The sequence below is a fragment of the Aquila chrysaetos genome, chromosome 2 (assembly GCF_900496995.4).
Source record: "Aquila chrysaetos chrysaetos chromosome 2, bAquChr1.4, whole genome shotgun sequence".
Classification (NCBI taxonomy): domain Eukaryota; kingdom Metazoa; phylum Chordata; class Aves; order Accipitriformes; family Accipitridae; genus Aquila; species Aquila chrysaetos.
The window spans coordinates 79,667,198-79,693,271 of NC_044005.1; positions in this window are offsets into that span (position 1 = coordinate 79,667,198).

Sequence of the window (26,074 nt, forward strand, 5' to 3'; positions counted from 1 at the left end):
ATTAAAAATATTTAACATCCTCCTGTGATTTAGGACAGGAAGTCAGTAGCAACATAATTTTTTTACAAACAGAATGGGCGAGATACATGGTTATAGTATTAAATGGCCAACAGTCTTACTTTAGGACAACAATTACTGGAGCTGCTATTTGACCAAAGGATAAAAAGAGAGAAAGAAGCAGCAAAGTCCCTGGCAGGTTTTCTCATCAAGTGAGGAGTCTGGATTCGGTTCCTAGCAGGCTGACATATTTTCATTTTCAGAAATATGTTAAGGACATCCAAAAGAACTAGATTAATGTAATTGGCTTGAAAATGTGATTGATATAGCTCTTTGAACTCAAGAGCTTGTGAGGAGAAAGGGAAGAGAAGACTGTTGCCAGAACATGAATCTCAGTTGACTGGTAGCTCTAATAATGACCAAGAATTAAAATATTAGTCTAAAGACCTTGATAATTAAAAAGAAAAATGTGATGTTTCAGTAATCAATGGGAAACAGAATGTCTTAGAGAAGCAGAGCATGACAGTAGGTGTCTTGCTCATACCGAATATTATCTATAGTGTTCAAATTTGTCACCAGAATGTAAAATCATTCAAGATCTGTTGTAACTGTGCCTTGTTTAAAACAAAAATATCCATATATGGGTTTTTGGTTAATGCTGCAGTTTAATAATTAATATTATAAAATAGTTTTATAGCACTGGGCAAAAGCAAAGGTTTTTGGTTGTATGCCAGCAATGCCATAACCTTGGCAATTCATTTGAAATGTGTCTAGGTAACTTCACTTGACAAAAATCTGCTGTGCATTTGTAATAACCTCCCTCCACATCCATTCAAACACAGTGGTGGCCTGCTGACTGCACTTGTAAAACATACAGATCCTTCCTAATGACAGCTCCAAAAAACATAGATTCTTACACAAAAATAAGAAAAAAACCACCCCTCTTAATTTGCTCTGTCAGTCAAATTCTTTACAAACATAAAGGAAATTATAAAGGAACAGATAAATTTCTATGCATATTTCCTATAGAATTCTGTATTTCTTACAGAATTTCATATGTAGCTTAAAGACCAATTGGGGAAGTTAGCTCTGGTATTAATGGACATGATACCAACTTCTAAAAAGTTCTTGTCACAGCAAATGCTCAAAAAGCTATTAGTGTCAGTATATCCAACTTTTCATCATATATCTTGGAAAGGACATTGCTTTTTTCCCCATAAATTGAAAGCCTGTTTTTCATCTGGCTCTGAGTTTCGTAAGTATTAGTTATTAGATTAATAACTGGTGTCCTAAAAGATAACACTTGCTGCACTGACTGATTGCCGAACAGTGAAGAAAAAAAAAACACAAAACAAACCAAAAAAACTAACAGAAAAACCCAACCAAAAAAAATCCTTGTACTAGTGTAGATATCATCAAATGCCTCCAACGATCAGACCAGTCATGAATTGATATGTCTGTCAAGCTGAGAAAGAGTGAACTTACTGTGATAAGATGGCTTTGTTTTTATTTCTTGGATTTTCCAGAGACTTCTGAATATTGGACAGTCATTTCCTATAGTGAAGGCGCTCTCATGTTAGGCTCTGCAGAGTTCTGGTTTATTTTCCCTTCGTTAATCAGCTAATGAAGCTACAAGAATAGCAGGGAAAGATGCAGAAATTATAGTTTCTTCAATACAAGGAAGACAAAGATTTTTCTTGTTGTCTCTGGAATACTCCAACACAGTGATTCTCCCATTTATAGTTTTGTTTGGGATACAGATAAAAGCCAGCTGCCTATAGTTCCATGAGACACAACAGAGATGGGGTTGATGGGCAAGATGGGGAGGTTTCAGAGTCTCCCTCCTTAAAGATACTAAAAAAGTCTGGACATGGTCCTAGGCAGCTGGCTCTAGGTGTCCCTGCTTGAGCAGAGGGATTGGACCAGATGACCTCCAGAGGTCTCTTCCAGCCTCAACCATTCTGTGGTTCTGTGATAAAGCAACAGAAATATATCACAAAGGTTGAATGCACCCACCTGATTCTCCCCCTTTCTTCACTAATATTTGCAAATCAGATTTCTGGTAATCTTCACAATTACTTTTGAAAGATAGCTACGGCAGCTTTACTCATTCATGTTTGGCTAGGATGGTGCGACCTCTTGTCTGAAGTCCTTTCCTTGCTACGGTGTTTCTTGCGTTCATCATCTACCTAGGTCATTATAGCTTTCCCTACTTGAGTTTACATGTTAAGGAAGATATCATACACATGTGCATATCATACACAGAATGTTGGTGGTTTGGGGTTTTTTTTTACTGATACTGTTACCTATGGACCAATGGGTAAAACTAGAGATGTTATTTTTACTATGTAAATGTCTACATAACTTTGGTGCTAGTAAAAGAAACAAACCTCATGCTAAGTAAGTCTTTTGTAAAATGGCATCCCTGAAGATCATTTGGGTCTGACACTAGTTCCCTTCTGTGTGCTCCAGGTTTGAGGTAACTCGCATCTAGGGGTATGTAGAGAAGCTTTTGAGAAAGCTAAATGTTGTTTGAATGCAACTTATGGCCTAGGCAATATGAAGTATCTGTTGTTAACAGTTTTTCCTTTTGCTTTAGAGCCCTGCTCAGTCGCTTTGCACAAAGCTGACATGACTGATGGCTTATCTCAGGTAAAGTAGAATGTTAGTTTAAAATGAGAAGAATGAAACAATTTAAATAATACCATATTTCTAGGACTTCTTTCAAAAATCTTTGACTTATGCTTTCAGTGTTACAAATGTTATCAAAGACTTGTCTGACCATGAAGTTGCTTCTGTAAGTTTCATCTCACTTCTAAATAAATGCAATGGACCCATAGCCCTGTATGGAGCCTATTAATGTCATAGGCAAAAAGCCAAAATTGAAGAATAGTAGCCTAGGACTAGAACCAGGCCTTTCACTTGGCAACAGATGGGGATCATGTTGAAAGAAATAAAGAAAGAAAGAATGAAACAAAGAAAGAAACAAACAAACAAACTTGGTCTATGAGGTGGAGAAAAGAATATAAGCAAAAAATAATCCCCCCCCCAAACAAATCCCAAGACTCAAATTAAATTTTTATTTTTCCTGATATAAGTTTAAACACTGTCATGATGCTTCATATTAAATGCATTGACTAGGCATTTAATTTTACATGCAGGCAATTCCTCTGTAGTTTAGATCTAGCCATGGAGCATTTTGAAATGTTTGTAGCGTTTACATTTATGTTTGATTAAATAGGTTCCTGTAATTAAAATCCAATAGTGTTCAACTGATGGACTTTGAAATGTTAAACATAAATAGCATATGACTGCACAATGGAATAGCTTTGAAAAGCAAAATCAGTAAGTTCTTCAAGCAAAGATAGATAATTCTGGTTTGTAATTTTTCTGTACTGACACAGGTATTTTTAGATCTATTTCCTGTAATTAGTACCCTAGATATCTACCTTGTTAAACCAGGGTAAAGTTTATCTGATTTAGCTCCAGCATTGGTACATCATTACTTGAGACAATGTGTTGCTGTTCTGCTTTGTTGTTTCTTGTATAAAAAAGAAAATGTGGATTTTAGAAAATATCTGTTGATACAAATCACAATTAATTGTGAAATATGCAACAGATGGCGAAACTTATAATCATTCTATCAGACTAATAGTATACTGTCTGCATTTTGGAATTTGCTTTTCCCAAAAGATGTTGTTGGGCTGAAGCCATATTGACAGCTGGTATGTTCCTAATGTAGTTAGTTTGATATACCTCATCTATTAAATTCTGTGCATTTTCCAAAATAACAGATGACAAGTGCAATTGACCACCTGGGAAAAGGCATCTTCAGTAGAAAGCTTAAAATGATTTTTTTGTGTGTGATTGTAGAGATATGCACTGCTTTTCTATTTTGGGTGACATTATAAACTACTAGCATTCTATTTGCCTTCCAAAAGTACAGTATTTTTTGTACACACGTAATGATCAAAAATAATCGTGGGACAACTAACAGATGCTATAACTCTCATGCTTTTAGAAAACTATGACATGCTTATCAGCTTCTCTCTTCAAATGTGGTATTTAGGAATCACATTGCAGACTCTAAATTGAATTATCAGTCTCAGGCAGTACTGCTGTAGAGTACAGAATGTATCCTACAGAAAGCTGTGTAAGATATAGTCATTTAAAAGAATCAACATTTTTCTCTCAGGTAATGTACAGTGATGTATTTACTGGAGAACATTTTTTTTCTGAACGAAAGCACCACTGCATGTTATTGATGATCCTGTTATTAAAATAAGGAAGCAGAATCACTTATAGTTTTGCAAACATGCAAAGTAAAGTTTGTATACATTGTACAGAATTTAAACTTGTTCATATTCAATATTCTCTGAATTTTGAAAAGGAGTTATTTTCAAGGGTTGGTTCAGTCAATTTTAAAGTACCAACTCCAACGATGATGTATTTATAAATCTTGGTGTTCTTTTGTCTTTATTCACATCTACAATAACTCTATGTAATTCTTCATTCATAAGGCTATTCCACACCAACGTGCAAGTCTCTACTACTCAGCTTCTTTAGCCATTTCCATTACATGGCCAGCACAATTTTTTTAGGAGAAGGATTTGGGAAAATACACAAGGCATTGGACTGGTATAATACATTTGAAAAAATAATTGTTTCACCAAAGCAATGCCTAGTGAGCTACTGGCTCTTGTATGGGATGGTGGACCCAAGACTGAGGTACACACTCCCCTTTCTGAAGACCAGTGCCAAAGCCAATTGCTGACCCTCCTCATTCTTCAGGGAGTTACCTGACGATGAGGCAGAGCAGCATGCTGGGAAGACCAGTGGTGAGGCATACTGCCAGGGGCAGGGTTGTGAGCTGCAGCTGGATGTGGGTGGGGAAAGAACATCTGGAATTATGGGAGTGGAGTAGCTAATGTTTTTTTAAAGCGGAAAAGCTACTTGATTAACTGGGAGTTGGTCTCAGGACACATAACTAATAACGAGGGAAAGAAAGGCTGTGCATGAATTCATGTATCTCTCCTGTAGGGGGCTATTCATTTTGATTCTGGAGGGTCAGTTAGAGTTGGTGTTGGTGAAATGGAAAGAAAGATGGTCTGGTGAATCCCACTTGAATTTTAGAACCAGATGTTATGCTAAGGAAGAACAAAGTCTTACAGAAAGGGTTCAGGTTTTGGGGTATGGGAGGGTTGTTTCAATGTTTAGAGCTCACTTTCATTATTGTATCTCAAGATGGATTTTGCAAAGCATAGTAGAAGTACAGAGGGGAAAAAAGCAGCAAGTTTAGTACTGGAACAATCCAGTAACACAGAAAATAATGGGAAAAATCAGTAATCTCATGAAATTACAGACCTGTTACATAACTAAAGTGCCAAGAAGGTATTTTAGAGGAATTACTATTAAAATTAATGTCAGAAAAATGGTGATATTCTATTTTATACAGTCATCTTGGAGCCTTTGCTTTGCTAGAACCTATAGGTCCAATACTAAGTGGTGAAGACTTCTGTTTTGGGGAGAAGCTGTGCAGAGATTTTGCACAGAAGCACTGAGACCAACTCAGCAATCCTATTTCAAAGAAATACAATGAAGAAATTTTACCTACCGCTGTTTACAGAAGAGCAATCATCTGCTTAGCATAATTCTCTATATTGTGAATATATGTTGGGTTGTTTTGGGGTTTGTTTGTTTCTTTCTTTCTTTTTTCTTTTTTTCCAGTCAGATGGGAAACAGAACCAAAACACTTCAGCTGTTTTCAAGAGCAAGTGAAGACTACGTGTCTTAGACTTTTAACCATGACTTGGTGCCTAAAGCCTTCAACAGAGATAGAATAGCAAGAAATTACTTCTTCGCTGAAACCATTTGCTCTCCCAATGGCAATGGCCTGTGATGAAGAGAGATAGAAGAGATTAATAGAAAAGTCACTTTTAGCTTTTTCTCTCTCCCATAGTTAGTTCTAAAAAAGGATTATAGTTATGAAGCTGATGTCTAATAAATATTTAATTTTTAAATGAGTTGGACCACACACAATGAGAAAAACTTGTCTGAGGGCCCAGAGGATAAGCAAGTCCCAAATAAGTGAGAAGGCAAAGTTGAATTGCTTCCTCTGAATTACGTCATGACCCCTGATAACCTCCTCGCTCCTTCTCTGAACTGCTTCAGAACTGTACCTTGTACTTGAGAAATCTTGTCAAAACCAACATGATTCTGGAAAACAAGAATCAAAACCCAGAAATAGACTTTTTTTTTTTTACTTTATCTGTGCAGACTGTTGTATTATTTATATTCCAGAGACTGTCAAGGACCAGCCTGTGCTCTCAGACTGGCCTTTTTATAATGTTAGTATGGAATTATTGTCAACTATAGTAATAAAACATAAAAAGCTTGATAATGAAGTTCTTATGCTATCAAAAGTTTACCCATGAAAGTAGTCCTATTTTTCTAAGAGGATGATTTACACAAGTAAATACCAATAGGAGTAAGAACTGTATAATGCGGTCCTAAGTAACTCTGCGCATTATTTTTTAAAAACAGTGAGCGTTCCCTTTTGTGAATATTTCCTTAACCTCCTGCTCAAGCTATGTCGACACAGACCCAGAACTCATATGACACTCTCATTATTTGATGGATATTGAACAGATACTCTCATTTGTTTTACATTTCCCTTGACAAAGGCTGTGGCAAAACTGCGTGACTAGTTCCTCATTGTCATGCTTTCTTCTCTCCATTCTCTGCAGCATTATGCAGTACTTTTACACTAAAGCAATGGTTTGAAATATCATTTTTCTCCCAAAAGATATCTTTGTTAAAGGGCAGAAATCTGTTTTACTACTTCCTATCATTATCTGAATTGACTAATACAATTAAACTTATTATGGAAGGTGGGGATGAGGTGGGGTACTTCAGGTCAAATGTTCAATATATTTCTCCTTTAATTTCAGTCCTTCCTTACAAGATTTTATTACAAAGGGTAAAAATATCCAATAAACACCTGAAAATAGTTTTGAAATATCATTATAGTGCTGTCATACGTAACTTCTTAATAAATGATTGTCATCTTCTGAACAAATGATAATTCTGTCCTAACCACATAGTTTATTAACAAACTAATATTAAAAATAATTAACAAAATGTACTTTTTTTCTTCCTGCATTTTTTTTCATTATCCATCATCCTTGTAGGACACATGTCCCCACAGATTCCATTTATGCAAGATAACATTTTTATTTGCTAATTTAGCACTTTTTTATAAATCATTTTCTAGATAAGTAAAAAAAATCAGAGCATAATATTTCATGGGAGTAATCAAAATGATAGTAAGAGTGGTGTGCTTCTGCTCTCACTTGTATCCATCCAATGTTAGGAGCTTATTCCAATGAAGATAATTGTGAATTAAGAACAATTCCACTGAACCAGAGCTGCAAAAATAAAAACAGCTAAAAAAGGAGTAAGGTTGGAATCCAACCTGCAGTGACTTAGGATTAATAGCCTAATATAGTAAGGAGTGCTCGGGCATTATGGAGGCACTCAGATAATATGGTGAAGACTGCCAATATGTGAACCTATGTAGATGGATGATGAAAACCACCTCTGCATTAGTTCTGCCACCTCCCTAAGTATAAAACTGCTGAATACTATTTATGAGTAGAGGCTGTAATAAGTTCTTTAGTTTGTATCATCTGATATTCCCAACCATCCAGCAAAATGAATCATAACTACATAGCTATTACTGCTATTGCAATGAAGTGGGTATGGAAAAAGACAGAATGAGGAAATGCAATAGTTATACTTTTATGTCTGGCAAGAGGCTCTCAGATACTTTAATGAGGAATTTAGGGTACAAACTTGGATGGATGGATTATTAGATAGATCAAATGTTATTTATCTCTGTCTGAAACATAGCTTATTGTGATGAAGACTGAAGTTAAAATGCATGTGTTCTCCCACTGGGTGAATTTTAGCAAAATATAAGAACTCAACCAAGCAGAAATAAGGAAAAAAGGCTTATTTTCCTATTTAAAATCTGTTTTTTCCTCCCTCTAGCATAATGACACCACCGCAAAGTGGGCACAATAGAAATCTGCATATATTACAAAAGCACATTTGGAATGTTTATTTAAATCCTAATAATTCTCTTTCCTTATGAACAAACAAATTGGGCCTAATGCTTCACTGCATTGCTCCAGGTTTTCTGATTTCCTATAGCATGTTTCATATTTGGTTTTTTTTGTTTTGGTTTGGTTTTGGTTTTTAGGTGGGGTTGGTTGGTTGGTTTGTTTTCTATAGGAAAGGCTCACAAGTGCTATTTGCTGCTCTTAATAGGATTGCACCAGGTTTAAAGCCAGAGTACTGCAATATAATGTTGAGTGTTTCTAATGCCCTTTCTAATGGAAGCAGAAAGAATAACGATATTGGACTTCCCTCATTAAGGCACCTCTAAGCTCTCTACATATAGTAGCAAGAATCTGACTGGCAGTTTTAATCACAGAGCTACTTAGGGAAATATCACAATGTGCTTTCCTACCTTTTATAATCTTTGCCTAGGTTTCTGCTCCTGGCCACTGTCAATGACTGATTTTCAATACACCACAGCAAGGAAGCTGCTATACCACAAATTAAGCCCTAATGCAGAATCAGGTTGTCTGTGTGCAATTAAGTATTATGTTCCTAGTGACACGAAATGAGCTTCATCCATTCCACCTGTTTGCAGTCCCTGCTGATTATCAGATGTGACTAATATCAGACATGATGCAGGATTAGAGTCATCCTTATTTTAAGAATGGAAGCAGCTGAGGGGGAAGTACCCTCAGATACTTGAAGGGGAAATTAAAATCATAACTGCTCAACAGTGGTAACTTGTGACCAAGGAATCACCTGGCATGGAGAGAAAGAAGGTCCAACTGCAAAAGGGGTTAAAATGGCTTGAAGCAGGAAAGCCAGAGGCAGAATGACTCCTGTAAGGGAGTGAGGTTTCCCTTGGTGATGAGATGAGAAATGGCCACAGCACTGTCTTGTAGCCATTCTGGAATGCAAGCACTCAGGGCCACCTTTGGGCAGCAGAGGTGGTGATGGGGGATGGATCCAATGCCAAGCTGAGGCACCCTATGTCAACACTCACAGGATTGATGCTGGTGCAAGTGTACATAAGGAATTGGCTCATGACGTATCTTTGCAGACTCCTTATAGAACTGTTTATGGCAGTGAGACTCTGTCCAATGCATTGTTTATTAATATTTTTAAAATATATGTATTTAAGTAAAAATGTGTGTTTAATTCACATCAAAGAGTACAATAACAATTCCTTATACAAGAAAAACAACATACTCTTAGCTAGCAAGAGACTTGTTCATTTTCCCCAAATAAATAACTGGAAGCTGTGTTTTCTCCAGCTTTACTACTACTTATAATGGCTCCTCTGCCAGAGGTTACTCTGATGACAACAGTCACAGAGCAGGGTTTGGGCTCCCCCTTCAACCACTTCAATTTAGTGCAAACCCACCTTCACCAGAGAGTGACCTACCATGTTGATTCTGAGCCAGTCATGGGAACCTGCTATCTAGCAAGGATGTAATGGTATAGAATGGAAACCAGCATATTTTAAATTATGCAGAAAAATCTGCCAGTCTATAGGTACAGGCAAGTCCCTACAGAGCTGAGTTTGGAACCTGTATAGGAGAAGCAGCAATTCCACAGCATTCCCATTTAATAGCCTTCACAGGACCTACATACAAATGCTTCGTGCAAATGAGAGTAAAATATTACTTTCATTACAGGATAAATACTCTAGGCTGATTAGGAAGCCAAAGCTTTTTCTTAGGTATCTGAATAGAGAAGATTTGCACTAAATACCAATATGCAACCCCACAAACAAAAAAAATATTGAATGTTTCTGTAGGTCTTCTAACCAATCTCAAACTTCATGTATGTTATCGACCTGTCATACCTCCTTCCACAGTTTATTATTTTTCTCCCATTTATTACAAAGCCTAGGTCTCCACCAGCTTTAAGGCAAGGAAATAATACCCAGAACTAGAATGGAAATAAATATTTGGATAGCAAAAAAACAGAAGGGAAAAAAAAAAAAAAAAAGTCTATCAATACATTTCTGTGAGAGGTATGTTTCATTTGGTACACACACACAATTCTCACATACACACATAACAAGAGAAACTATTTAAAGATACCAAGTAGGCGTGACACATATACACAAAGAAAAAAAATAATCAAGAATATCAGTAAGCTCTATGAGCTGAATTTTCCATCAGTTACCAAGTTATGACTAATGCAAGTGCAACATTTCTTAATGATTGTAATACAGGATTTAAAAGAGACAGAAAACTCTACATTTAGGAGAAAGTCATATTGCATCAACACTATATTAAGATTTCATTAATCAAATCATAGACAGAAAAAAAATCAGGAAAATACGTAAACCACAATACCAGAAAAATAGCACAAGCTGTCATCTAAAAAATCTTTAAATATCAGTATTTAGTTTCACTTTCTGTTCCTTCTTTTAAACCCTGACTGTACTCCAAGAATAGCCTGCAAGTGCCGCTCAGTCTGGACATTTGGATTGTGAAGTGTCAGAAAGGAGAGCGTTTCATTTGGCATTGTGAAAATCTTAGAGGTACCAATTTACCATGCTCAGAAGTGACTGAAAGAAAAATTTCTTATCTTCTTATTTTTATTCTACCTCTCTCTTTTCTCTAATCCTCTCTAATCCACTCAAAAAATTATCAGCTAGGAATTTGCCCGTGTCAAGTTTTTGAACCAAGGGTGGTTTTGCTCTAGCTTTGTTCTCAGAAGCGTGACGGCCCTTGGATCACTTTTGCAATGGGAATTGAATTTTTTCCCCACTCTCATAACTCAGAGGGAATTGCAAAAGGTTTTTGGATTAAAGCCACAGAAGGACTTTATCACCCAAATCTTACTTACCATTTCAGGAAGGTTTCCCACTCACGTGCTGTCTGACCCATAGATGTCTTGATGCATGTAGATGGTTAAAGGCTTGCTGGCAGGGCCCAAACTGCCTAAACCCCAAGCAGATGATTGAGCATTGCTGCAATAACAGGAACTGACCCCTAGATCTCATATAGGAAGAACAAGACATACTGCAGCTTTTGGCACTGTAAAGATCATATCTAAAAATCCCATGAATACTGAACACGTGATTTGAAAGAATTTCTTAAAATACTAAATCCAGTTTTCTCCTGTCACAGTCAATTATCCAATTTATAAACATAACTTTAAATAAGCTGCATTTCTTCCTGCCATTTCCTCAGACCTCACTTGCTGGTGATTAGGAGCCTTCTTTTAATTTCCTGGATAAGTTTCCTCTTGGCGAATTTATACCTACTTGTTCGTTTGCCAGCATGAATTAGCTCTTTGGTGTCCTTGTGCATTTGCAAATAGTAACCTTATCTCAGCCTTTTATTTTTCTTTTCAACAAAAGCTGCTCCTAGACTGTATATTTGACTCAGGCCTGAGCCCAAGAGCTTTACCTTTACCTCCGCCTGAAACACTCCCTGGCACGAAATCCTTATGGGTCAGAAGCACTGATTATGCTTTGCTGTGTTGTAGCCTCCTCTGTGCCATGCTGGGGATCACGTTGATAAACACCTTAGCCAGAATGGTGAATAATTAAGAAAACTATGATTGAGGACTGTTTAAAGAACTGTTGTTCTTTAGCCATCTGTTTAAGCAGCTGTTAATTATCCCAACATCATGCCATTCATGGTCAGACACAAGTCTCAGTGAAAAGGCAGTGCTTGCTGTTCATTGATCCCTACCAGGTATGGAGAAAAGGAACATTCCCATGGGGTCTTATTTTAGAAGGTTCTGTTAATCTTTCCTTCCAGGTCAAGACTGCTGACCATTAATATCATCAGCCTTGCTACAGTCATGCAGAATTTGATGTTGATACATGGCTTCCTGCAGCAGTATCTATCAGCTGGAAGGGAATAAGCAATGGTCTCAGCTGTGGGAAACAGATAAGAACAACTCCTGCATGCAAACAGGTGGTCTTGAACGGCACACAGACAAGCTAAAAAACCCCTGCTCTCACAGGTGTTCCTTGGAAGTAAGCACAAGTGATTGCTGCTTTCAGGTGGGAGGTGAGAGGCCCTCAGTCTGGTATTTGTCACTGAGTGCTTCTCCCTTGGAGTCAGTCCATCCAACTGCAGATAAAAAGAGGCTGCTGCCTTTCAGGGAGTCTTGCAACAGCCACCTCCCAGCACGCCTCAGTACTCAATGGTGTTCTCATTTAGCTTCAAAGGCAGTTGCCCAGGAACTTTACCAAGCCAACATTTTGGGCTCAGTTCTTGATCACTGCAGCTGTGAGACATTCTTGCCCTTGTTCCAATCTGAAGTCATCTTCCCAAACTACTCGGCAGGTCAAAAACTGTGTATAATATTACAGAAAAGGTCCATGCTATATACAATGAAATTATTAATTCCTTATTTCAGCAAGAAAAAACTAGTCCAACAAATTGTAGGATTTGACTTTTATTATGTCACACTGGCATCTTGTAGAGTTTCAATGACTAATATATGCAGACTTTTCTATTTCTCAGCAGTTTCCAGCTAATGAGACCACAACTTCTTCAAGAAATTCTTCTCGTTATTCTTTAAATGAAAGACATTGTAGTCTCCAGTGTTTGTTTCTATTCTATTTCTATTGCTTCAATTCTCAGCTAAACCAAATTCTTCCTCCCAATGTAACCTATCAGAAAATTTTATCAACACATACCTAAGCTTTGTGCCAAGAAAATTAAAAAGAAAGCTGGATAGCATCACTCCATGGCTATTTCTCGAGGAGCTCCATAGCTAGGAGATTTTGCCATTACTAATAAAGAAATCATGTCCTTGACCCAGCAGTGCCAGGATTCAGTCTCTCCCCGGGTGTCGCTGGTTTAACCCCTGTGCTGGGGCCAGGGACTGCTGTCTCCCCTGCTCCAGCTTCAGCGCTGGGGGTGGCCCCGCTGGGGAGGGGGTGACATCCCCCAGTGCCGTCACTGCCTGACAAACCATAACCCTCTGTGTGCCTGGGGCTGGGGGACACTGCCAGGCTGCAGTGGGAGAGGGCAGTGGGCTGTGATGGAAAAAACTTAGAAAAAAAAACCCAAGAAAAGCCCAAGTCTGAGCAGGAGGAAACTCCTCCACCATGACTATCATAGGCCTCCCTACAGAGACCTCAGGATGCTGAAAACTCACTACGTGCCTCCTCCCCCAGCTAAAACCACCCATCTTAGGACATAGAGGAATATTGGAAGGGTGAACACAAAACTGGAGGAAAGGGATAGATAATGGGAATTTTGTCATGTATAGCAACTTCTACCTTTAGTATTACTAATAAGATCTGGTTTTTATTGATTAGATAATTTGGACAGTGAGTGTTAGTATCATTATAACTGGACTAATAATAAAGTTTATTGCATTTTGGCTACACTGTTAAAACTTTTAAGCAGACTAAAAATTAATCCTCTGCTTCACATATATGGTATATTCCTCATTTTTGTCCATAACAAAATTTTAACTGTTACAACTTCACTAGGCTTCTCTGTCCAGTTTAGTAGCTCTCTTTCAGTATGATGTATCCATGCATACTCTTCAGTTAATTCTCTCTCTATACTCAGTTTCCCTTTCAGTCCTTTTCTTCATCTTCACTTAGCTTTTCCTGTGTGGCACCATAGCAGCTGTTTACCTGAAATCCAAACAGATTAGATCTGCTGCCTTCTTTTATCTAAAAAAAGGTCAGTAGTGCCCTTCAAAGATGAATGAAACTGGTCAGGTGTGACCCACATTCACTAATCCTCACTCCATTTTTTATCTATATATTCAAATTTTTGTTCAAACCTTTTCTAAAGCAGGAGCATACAACTCAAGTGAGTGGTCAAGCCACAAAGAACTTTGACTTATTAGCACTGAGTATGTCTCTATTCCTTGTCTGTCATTGGTTTCCTTCAACCGCTCCTAGACATGGTCATGCTTTTACACCTCAGATCCTTTCTGGATTCACTCTACTTGGCCTTCTTACTTTCTTTTGTGCCTGAAGGACAGCAAATAGGGGGAAATGGAAAGTGGAGAAGGAAAGGCAAATGATAGATGCAATATTTTCCCTGAATTTACTTGTCTTATTGAAAAACTGCTCAGTCCACAGTTTAGTCCAATCGGTGTAGAAGCAATTTCTTGATTTATTAACAATATCCAATAAACTGTCAATGAGTGAATTATGTGTTTAGGACCAACAATAGCATTACAAAAGATACACCACAATACTTGACACATAAAATGTTAAGAAACACCTACAGCTTTATAACAACCCTTCTATAACTCATCCCCAAAAACTACAATCACACACACACAGACTGAAATGCAACCCACCCAGTGTACGCGTGAGGGTCCACCACACGCAGATCCTTCTGTGGAGATGTGGGTGCTCCAGCTGACCGTGCACCCCTGCCACTGCTGGCACCCCACTAAGGCACCGGCTGTGGGCAGAAGCCCCGTGTGGATCCACACGCACTCGAAGGAGAGGTGCCCCCACACCGTTCCCACGCTGTGGGTCACCGGATAGGTGCAAACTGCTCCTGTGTTCCAAGGGAGGTGCTGGGTCTGGCCCAGGCAGGGCTGGGGATGCCACAGCGCGATGCCCAGCAATGCCCAACCAGGGTCACTGCTCCTCGTCCTGCTCCAAGGCCTCTCTCCCCCACCCCTTAACAAACGTCTTTGTTTCTTTTATACTTGTTTTCAGGTTGAATCCTTTGTATCTCTTTGTAACTCCCTGGTTAATATTTAATATGGCTGATGGTCAACTTCCTTTTCAATTCTGTCAGTTTGGGACAAACCTTCTCTCAGTTTTGCATATTTGATTTACGCACACACTCTTACACTGACATTTCTATCTTACCAGCTGCCGTTATCAAAGCCATCTGCCAACAGTGGGCTCTGCGTTCTTGCCATACACAACTGGAAAATACATAGCCCCTGGCTAAATAGCAAATGCTAACACCTCAGCCCGTCATTAAAAGCAGTGGACTGTAGGCCACATATAGCCTATTCTACTACTAAGGGCAGACTGGATTATCTGATGTTTCTTAAACGTAGGCAGCATATATGCTATTGTATAATCACACAGCACTACCCCTGGTTCAGCAGACACATTAAAGACCATTGCTTGCTAGACGTGTGATTCTGTGTGCCAATTCTTATAATACTATAGGATTGAGATTGTCAGGTCTCTCAACTGAAAGACATTTAAAAACCTTAAATTCTATTCTCATTACAGAAGTGATAATATTCTTTTTTGTATATGGGCTCAATGGCCCACTTGTCTTTGCTATGTTGTTCTCCTTACTAAAATCTGAGACACAGGTTTTGGGCTATCTTCAGACAGCTTAGAGGCAGACTATCATTATTACCTGGCTTATCCTCACAACATTCCACCCTCATTAGATAGCAAACCCAATTCTTTTATCCTTATTTTCTTGGGAGAATAAATGACAAAAAATGCAATGTTATTATTTCTTTTGCAAAGAGTTATTTCCATTCTTGCCAAGTCTCTATTTTTATCTTTGTAACCTCTGAGAGTATTTTTTGATAAATCCTTTTTTCCAATTTCTTAGTCCCTCAGCTTACTCCTGATAATTCTTTTGACTTGGTGTCTTACTAATATTTTGTGTCTTTGAGTAAATATTAAACATGGAAAACATTTTAGAAGGCTTTTAAAGTTAATAAACTTTTTAAATTTTTATAAAGATGTAATTAAGGTAAAAATCGCTTTCATAATTGTATTACTTGCTGCTTAGTTCATTTTAATATGTCCACTCTTCTGCTAGTTGAGATATTGTTATTGTTACAAAGCGCATTATTCTATACAAGTATTTATGAAAAGTAGCCATCAAAGTGAACTGTCCTATGTCACTGCATATTGGAAAACAGAAGCAAATGGTCATCCAAAAACCTCTGTGAATATCAAGATTTCTTTTTTTTTTTTAAAGAGAAAGAAACTCAAACATGCAGCATGTCTCACCAGTTAAATAACAGACCTGCAGCAAAGCTAATAATGAAGACCCAAACTCTCTTTTATTAATTTCTCTTGCAGTAGTGAAGCTTCCACTTCCTTTTCTAAGCTCACTGGTAGTGATAGGAAATAGGATTATCTATTGGTGGACTTAGTGAAGGTTGCGGCAACAGATGCCATAGCCAGAGGAAAGCAACTGCAAAGCAAAGTTTCAGACACTAAGAATGGGTTTCAGACTGAAATAGTAGGAGATTAAAGAAGAAAGTTCCCTCAGGTTTAGAAGCATTTGTATGCCTCAGTAACACTAACAAAGCTAAGACTTCGGGGGAAAAAAAAAGATACTTGGACTGATGTAATTCATTTGTACCAGGGGTGAAATCCCAGGAAAAAAAAAAAAGAAAAGAAAATCTGTATTATTTCTATATGTGATTTTTCTTAATTTCCTTTCCCTCAGAGAAAAAGCAGCAAGGAAATCTGCTGTTTATGAGACAAAGAAATCAGTTCAGGAAAGCAAGGCATTTAATGAAAGTACAGGGAAAACGTTGCTGGAGTGAGAAGTACATGTAGACCTCTCCTGCTGCAGAAAAAAAAGGGGAAAGGGTTGGAGGTAAATATGCTGCAATGCATGTAATGCATTGATTTTTCTACAGGTTAAGGTAGGCATTAGATCAGAAGAGATAATCCCCAAGGTCCTTTCTAGTTTAATTCTCTAAGAAATGCTGGGAGTCCGATGCATTTTTTCAGCAGCATCCACAGGAGCTGACTGGAAACTGCTCTCCTTAATGCTCTGCTGAGTAACTAAGAGATTCCTCCCATCTTTCCTGTGAGCTCACTGAGTCACTGCTTTCTTGTGAGTCACTGTGAGGTCCCTGAATTGCCTGTGACATGGGGAGGCCCAGCAGGAGAGTCGGATGGAAATGGGCTCCTCAGGGTGCCTGCGGGAGTGGATCCGGCAGGTACCTAGTCCATGCTTTGAGATGCAGGAGCAGCAAGGTGATACCATAAATAACTTCAAAATCAAATACAGCTGAAAAGCTGGCAAAAGATAGAAGATGAACCCATGAGAGACTGCAGGAAGGTGGAATGGTGGTAAAAGATAGCAGCAGACCTCTTTGTGATCTTTAGTTCACCTGGATCATCGATGTTTTGTGCTGCCCCCTTTCTACCCCACATGTCACTTACCCCCAAATCCTTACAAATTATATAGAACAATCAAATCATATTACTGAAATACTCATAACTATGAACACACACACAAAAAAGGATGCACCTATAGCACAACTGGCATTGTAATCCACAGCTCTGAAGGATATTTAGAATGATTATCTTACTTTTAGCCCCAAATCAAACAAAACAGTAAGTAGGAATCAATACAACATAATTTACTTCCTGTCACTTTTATGAACTTAGTTTATTAGAAGTTATGCAATCCTTGTATAATATAATCATATCTAGTATGTGTGTCATTTTTATTCTAAAAGCACTTCAGTTAGACTTCTTAAAAAAAATCTCATATACATCAAAGTGCCAGTAAGTCTGAGTTAATTGCAAAGGCAGTGTTGGGCTTGCTCAATTTCTCTGATCTCTTTTTCTTGGGTTTCAGAGTGGTTTCAATAGCAAGGAAGAAGCAAACAATTACTATGTCACTGTATAGGATCTGGCTGGGATGGAGTTAACTTTCCCCATCACAGCCCATATATTGCTGTGCTTTGTATCTATCTAGAAGGGTGTTGATAACACACCAGTGTTGTGGCTGTTGCTGCGCAATGCTCACACAGCATCAAGGCTGTCTCTCCAACCTCCCCCCAAAGGCCACTAGGCTGGGGGTGGGCAAGAGCTTGGTAGCCAGGACAGAAGACCCGAACTGACCAAAGGGATATTCCGTACCATATGAAGTCATGCTCAGCAATAAAAGCTAAGAGACAGGAGGAAGGGGGAGATGGTGGGGCTTGCGTTATTAAGGTGTTTGTCTTCCGAAGCAAGCGGTACATGTACTGGGGCCGTACTTCCCAGGAAGTGGCTGGACATCACCTGGTGATGGGAAGTAGAGAACAAATCTTGTACTTGCTTTGCTTCCACATGTGGCCTTTGTTTTCTTTCCTTTGACTGCCTTTATCTCAACCCAGGAGTTCTTAACCTTACTTCCTCTCCCTGTCCTGCTGAGAAGAAGTAAGAGAATGGCTTGGTGGGCACCTGGCAGCCAGCCAAAGTTAACCCCCCCCCCGTCACATCCCACCTGTGGGGACAGGGAGAAGTGACTCAGATTTGCAAATCCCCTCAGTGTGGATTAAAGTGAAATAGCACTCGAGGTCTGTACATAAACATCAACTTTAATGGGAAGCTTCTGTAGCAACAAATATTCCACAAACGTTAGCGCTTTCACAACTAGATCTACCTAACCTATGCGACTTCATGGGAAATCAAGGTCAGCCTTGCATTACTTAACGATTTTAACCATTACTTAGCAGCTTTGAGGCTACTTAGAAGGCAGGGAGGAGCATACCAGTCCTGGATCCAGCGTTGGACCTGACAACCGGAGTGTTCAGTGCGGAGAGCCCTAGAGACTCATGTGTGTCCATATTTATTACCCCCAGTTCTCAAACCTTCTCTCGCCCCAGTTTACGGAGTGGTTGAGACACCAGTCAGTCAAGAGAAGTGACACCAACGCCCCTCCCTGTAACTTCCATTTTGTGTCTCTGAAACCTCCTCTCAGGGCAGGGTCCGGGCTCACAGAGCAGTCACTTCAGTCACTTGGGGCTTGTCCCTTACAATAATCAATCTGCCAAGTCTCCCAGAGTCCCTTCTCGTCTCAAAGGTGGAGAGGGGGTTCTTGTAAGGGATGTCTTTCTAGTCGGGTACGGCACTGACTACAAGCAGAAATAATCATATTACATAGTTCCCGGGTAATAGACCAACCCCTGCCACCGGCTTCTTTGAAAAGATCTCTAACCCCTGAATGATGACACTTCACATGTCACCACTCTAACAGGTGTCCCCACTTTTCCTCTTCAGCTCCTGCTGCCATCACAGCTAAGCAATCAATCAATTCAGCCTCCTGAGGAGCAGACAAGGTTATGTTTCTGGGTTCCCAGGATGGGGGAGAAAGGTCTTTTAAAGTTTGAAAGAGGTAAGGCCCTTTTACTTTGTCCCAGCCTTTCACCAGACCTTCCAGGTTGGGAGTGGGTGACCCATCCACTACTTCCCTGGGGATTCCCTTTTAGATACCCTCTGTCCACAGTGTGTATCTTCTATTGTTGGTCTGCCCACAGGAGGGGGTCAAGAATTGTGTGCGGACCTAGCTTTTGCTTCTCCATTCCCTTCCACCCTCCTAAGGTCCGCTCTGGATTTTGTCTCTCCCTGACTGGTGTACCCCATCCGTCTCCCATAATTAATCAACTGGAGACACGCGGCTTTTTGTATGCTCTCTAAAGTGTGACCCCGCCATAGGCACTTTAATCAAGAAAGGATCTCCCCTTTCCATAGGATCCAGTCCACCCACCCAATATGTTACTCTTTGGGTCAGGGACCAGGGCTCTGTATCGCATTCGTAGTTAGAAAAACCCCCGGTCCCCAATATCATCTTGCCTTGTCCTCACTTAGCAGGATACGGTCGCCCCGGTAAGGGATACTGTCCACACATACTCAGTTTCCACTTCTCAAGGTCCCCAGGAATATAATCAAAGGTTGCATCATGGCTTCCCCCATCCCAAGAGAAAACATTTCCTTCATACATTCTAAGTCTTCAAAAGGGTATGATTTTAATTCCTTTTCCCCGTCAGAGTCTGCGTCCACATTTTCTGCATCAATTTGGGGGCAGGTTTCATTTAATTGCTCCCTTAATACCCTTTCCCCCTCCAAGGCCTCCGTCAAAGCGGTATGTAGTCTCTGGTTAGTCACTCACTCGGTAGCGAGTTGATCAGAGACTTCTTTTCTCATTTTCCAAATGCTCCCGCAAAGCCTTCACTAAATCTTGAAGGGATTTTATCATCTTCCCTTCTGCTTGTTCCATTGTGCAGCCACCAGAGCGGCTCCTAAAACCGTACAAACCAACATCACGGCAAGGGGAAAGGGCTGGGTATTGTAGCCCTTTAATCTCTCCAGGAGAGGGGTACGGCCTACAGTCAGATCTCCCAGGGGAGCCATAATGAGCACACAATTGCAGGGATCACATCCCTCTATTAGTCCTCTGAGGGCTATCTGCCTCGTGCATGACTCCTCTCACGAGGGCCCACAGTAAGGACCTGGTCCCAGCGATCGATTTAGCAACACCGAGAGAATTCTGCCGACTATGCCAGAAAAACGTCACGGCCCGTGGGGGCCAGAGCGGGAGGGCCGTCGGGGAGCGCGGCCTTCCCCGGGGCCGACTTGGGGCGCAAGGACGCCCGGCGGCCAGCGGAAGGTTTCCCTCGGGGCAGAAGCAGCCTGAACTCGGGAGGTGAGACAGCCGGCGGCGGGGTTTCTCTCACGAACCACCACGAAACCGCCTCCGCCACCCGCAGAGCACCGTGGTGCCGACCACATCTCCGGAGCTCCGCTCCGGGGAGAACGCCGGGCGAGCCCTCGGTTCCGAGCGGACCGGACCGGACCCCCTCGCTTTCCAGGCTCCTCCTCGGAGAGGATCCGCTCCTCGTCCCAGCCTCGGCCAGCGGTTCGTGTCGGAAGGAAGGGATGAGGCGCGAAGGGGAGAGACGGAGGGAAAGACCCGAGAAAGACCTCGCCGGCCCTGGGGCCGGCCTCGCTCCCTCCACTCAGCCCGGGGGTCCCGCGCACGCGGGGCTGCCCTTCGTTCGCGCCCTTTTCCCGCCTCCTCGCCCCGCCTGCGGGCGGGCGCTCGCCCTCGTTAGGCTAATGAGGCGTCCCGCGCCGGCTGCGCTTCCACAGCCTTCGGCGAGCGGCCGGGTCCCCGGGGTCGCTCGGGGGGGGGTGTCCGCCCCCTTCCCTCACCTTCCTCTCCCTTTCCTCTCCCTTCCTCTGCCCCTCGCCCCCCCCCCCGTCGCCATGGCTGCCCACCGCCGGGGAGCTGCCCCGCTCGGCGTCTCGGCAGAGGGAACGGCGCGTCCCCCGGCCCGGCCCGGCCTCCCCGGCCTGTCGCGGCCCGGCCGCTCCCCCGGCGGTGCGCTGCTGGGCGGAACTCGCCCCGCCGGAGCGCGGGGGACGCGAACGCCCTCAGTCCCTCACACCATCTGGTGTTCCAAAATATATGCCGACTAGTTTTCTAATAACCTTAGACTTATTAGAAATTTCAGAATTTCTTAAGTTTCTCAAACCTTACTCCATCCTTTCAACATCAAAATATTTCTTTCATGAATTCTTGTTCGCTCACGTTCCCCTGATACTTCAGTTTCCTCCTGATCCCCTTTTCGCTTCAAGGACTGGATCCTACACTCTTCCACCTCAGCATGATTCTTTCAATCTATGTCTCAGAATAGACTCTCCTGAATCTTAAAATTGAATAACACGAAAGCATTCTTTTCCATGTCACAAGTAAATGAGTACACTTTTTTTTTTTTTTTTTTTTTTTGCCTTCCTTTAAGCTTTCAACTCAGCTTCAGGAGCAAACTGATTTTTTTAAAGTGCAGTAGCATTGCAAAAAAATGGGTACACAGTGAACTCATCGTCATTGTGATGTATAGGTACTTGAGGGATCAGGATCTTAATGGGTGCAATTACTTACAAGCAGCATCCTTCAGTAACACTCTTTCTTCTTTAAACATTGTCCCTTATCAGGAAGGAGGCCTGTCTATCTGAACTGAAATCCTGTACTCCCATTTACACAAGCTAGATAATCATCTTGCAGTAACAGTTTCTCTTACAGGCCTCAAACACAGCAATTCAATCTCAGCAGGGTCTTCTTGGTTCACAAACCCATCAGTAGCAATCAGTAGTTCGTTTTATAAGGCCTCACACTGCTGAAGCACCTCTAGTTCTTATACAAAATTCAGGCAGCGGTTCTCTTATTAATGATAATTCCAGTTGAGATGATGGATACCTGGCTCACGTTCAAATTTCTTTTCATGAAAAAGTTAGTTATGAGCAGCAAATGCTACCTGTCTTCAGAATACTAAACACATAGAACCTACATGATACAGGATTATTCCCTTTAAATTCTGTGCATACGTACTTGCACATTGGTGTAGGAGAGAATGTTTTTTTGTTATTATTAACATAATCACACAATATTCTTTTCTCTACCTGTATGTATTTGCATCTCCTACTTTTCAGTTCAGTAGGCAAACTTCTATATTTTGCTTCTCTAAACCAATGTCTCTGTCCAAGTGTAAAATGGAATAAAAATAAGGCCTTGATGAGGTCCTTCATTTACAAGCAAATTTAATTTATCATTTCCCTGAATGGATTAGTAAACACCTAAAAAAAAATTGGACAGTTATATTGCTATGAAAATTTGATAGACTCTTGAAAATAATAACATTGCTACTGACCACAATCACAGAAGGAAACAAAATAAAGAATTACTTGATTACCACATGGTAGGGGAAAATCTGCATTGTCAGAACACTTCAATCTGGGGGACAGGTGCCAAGGCAGCCAAATGCCAATTCAAAAAGTCCTTGAGATTTTTATATTTTAAAAAATAATAATAATTTGTAATTTGAAAAATCTGCATCTTTAACAGATAAAAATCTTTATTAAATGTCACCATAATAGATAAGGAAGATTAAGTCCTCACAGCTAGAAACAAGTACTGAGGTACAATTATTGTCTTGACTATGTCGGTTATGTAATCAACTACAGTATAATAAGGTAGTAAGAAATAGCCAAAATAGATATGTAAAAACCAATTTGTATCTAAGAAAGATAATGTTCTTCTATGACAGGAAAGCTAGTCAAGGAGGAAGTAGCAGGTATGGTATAGATTTCATGTAATAAGAGGCAGTTCACGCAACATTGTCATATGCAAACTAGTGAAATGTGAGATCGATTAAACTGCTCAGTAGTGGGTATGGAACTGACAGAACAGCCATCTGCAAGAAGTGATGTAAAAAAATCTTTTCATATCACATTTTGAGACCATTTCAAACAGCAAAGCCAGGAGTCTCTATGACTCTCACCTCTATTTGAAATGTTTGTTAATTTAAACTGTGAAACAGTACACTGAGAAGCTTTGTCAGTCACACCAAATTAGAGAGAGTCAGGAAGAGTTCTGTACGACGGAATTAGAATTCAAAACAGTCTCATTATGCTTTGGAACAATGCTAACAAATCAGCTAAATATTTTTGTAATAAAGGGAAATGCAGAGCACTGTATTCAGAAAGAGAAATCAAGCTTCCACATGTAAAAGCAAATAATGATTATTGTGGCTTGCAAAATAAAGCCATCTCATTCCAGGATATATAAATAGGAATGTTTTTAAGCAAGTTACTAAGATAATTATTTTTCTGCTCTATCAGCTTTCCTGAGACCACGTCTGGTGATCTATATCCATTTTTGATGATGACCACTTAAGAAGGATAGTAACCAATTACAAAAACTCTAAGACAAAATTTTTGAGAGCAACTGGTTTGATCAAAGGTTAAGAAAGCATAATGTATGAAGAAAGTTTCAATTAATGTTTATTTTCTAAGGAAAAAAATACTGAAGGAGTAATATAATGATCTTCAAACAAATAAAAGAATGTGGTGAGAAGGTTGGTGAAGTCTTAGCCATTCTACTATATAGAACAATAAGTAATTATCTTGAATTACATCTAAAAACTTACAGATTAGAAAATAAGAAATATGTTCTCATTGTGAAATTAATTATGCACTCATAAAGAACATGCACAGTAGTGGAATCAAAGCTTCATTAGATCTTTATATAAACAATTTAGACAAGCGTTCATCAAGAATAATCTAGGTCTACCAGTCCTACAATTCAGGTGTTGGACTAAATGACTCATGAGATTTTTTGTGAGCCCTCCATTTTCCTGATTCCTATGTTTTATCAATTTTCATATTAAAGGGAAAATATTAGCTAGGAGGAATGAAGAGTACTAATTTCAATCAGAAAAGGAACCCTTCATTATTTATAATACATTTAAAAACAACCCCCAACACTCAAAATTAATCATAGGCATTATCTTATTCTCCAATTTGAAATGGATTTGCTTAGAGAGAATATTTAATAATGTGTACTGTTCCTAGAGCAATCTGAAATACAGACGATTATCCTGTTTCCCAGATGAGCGCTCTATACAATTACTGGGAGACAGCTTCTTCCTACTCTTTCTCTGTCCTTCACAAATTCTTTCCCACATAAAGTGCTATCACTTTATCCATCTGGGGAAACGTGGTATACTCTTCCCCACTTTCCAATCCAGTCAGTCTCCAGTCTGCTAGTCTGCTTGAAACTGCTAAGGCACAGGAAGGCACTATATTTTCATTTCCCATACGTGAAAGAGTGCTCTAGTTGCATGGTTATGACATTATCTCCTTATTCATCTGTGTTTTAAAATAAATGAAACCTTTTATAGCATGTTGTGAAACTTTTCATCGTGGGGTTTTTTTTTCCCTGTCTTTTTTTTTTTTTCTCCCAGTTATACTCTAAGAAATCCTCCTTATAGAATTTAGGAAGAAAAATGATTAGATTACTAAGGAAGCATCTAGAGAGTGTTATGCTGGAATAAGAGGAAATTGACTGGTTTCACGTGTTCTACACGTGGATATTCACCTCAGAAGGTAGGCACAGGAAAGGACCATGCCTGTTCCAAATGGCTAAGCTATAAAGGTATCCAAAAGTATGCCTGAAGACCATACAGCTTTACACACCTCCCTCAGTCCACACATCACAGCGCCTTATACACAGCTTTACTTTAAAAAATTTGTGGGTTTCAGAATGTTGTAAGATGAGCATCATCTGCTGACACAGTGTCAATAATGCCATTCTGCATCCAGCTCCCATGGTTGTCCCAGCTGAGGGGCATGATACAAGGTCATACCCAAGGATTCAGGTCTCTCTCGAGAAGAAGAATGTCTCCAGAAGATTTCTCACTCAGAAGGTAAACCCATTAGAACCACAGTGACATTCATATAATGCTTAAATTTCTGAAGAGACTTTCAACATATTCTTATACAGGTCTTAAGTGATAAGGGAAGCTTTTCTCCCTTTCTCAGCAACCTTCAATAGATAAATGATAAATTTATCTATAAATATATGAGAACTACTTCCCATCACTTTATTTCTGATACCTTAACTTCTATGACAGGTAAATGGAAATTATCATCCCCTAACATATAATGTTTTTCTACCACAATACCAAGTTTAACATAAGAGATTTAGGCTTTATGTAAATATTAGAAAAAGCATTATTCAAATACAAATGGTAAAACTTACAATTTGACCTTTGTCTAAAATTATGCATAAGAGTTTAGCTATTTTCCAAAGACATGAGCAACACTCTTTTTGCGATATGCTGCATGAAAGGTTATTTATATTGTGTTTCATCTATGAAGAAGTCCAAGCTGTCTGTTAGATGTTGCCTTGTGAATGCCTAAACAAATATATGTAATATTGTATCATTGTATTTCAATATTAAATTAAATATTTCAATTTTAAATTAAATCAATATTGTATTTCAATATAATATTGAAAATACATATTGTAACATAAAAAGATTCACTTCCTAAGAAATAGCTATCAGAAACTTTGAGGCCACACAGAATTATGCTTATAAGAGGTTCCTTCCTTTCTGAGATTTGTTTATTTTTATAAACAAATTAAAAAGGACTCTTTTATACATTTTTATAGACTTTGAAACCTTTATTTTTTTAACCAGAGGCTAAAGTAGTTCATCCTCAGGACTCTGTGTAGTTTTAATTATCTTAGTGTATGAAGACAGATTCAATATTACTGGGGAAGTATGATTCTTTAGAAACTGATGCAGATGTTGTATACCAACACAGGTTTTTAACCTCTTCTTCCATTAATCAGTCATGTCCTGTTCTGAAAATGCAAGCTATTAGAAATTTCTTATTGCAAGAAAACAAAAAACATTCCATGGAAGTGCTTCTGTGCACTCCTACTTGGTCCATTTCAGTGATTTTTGT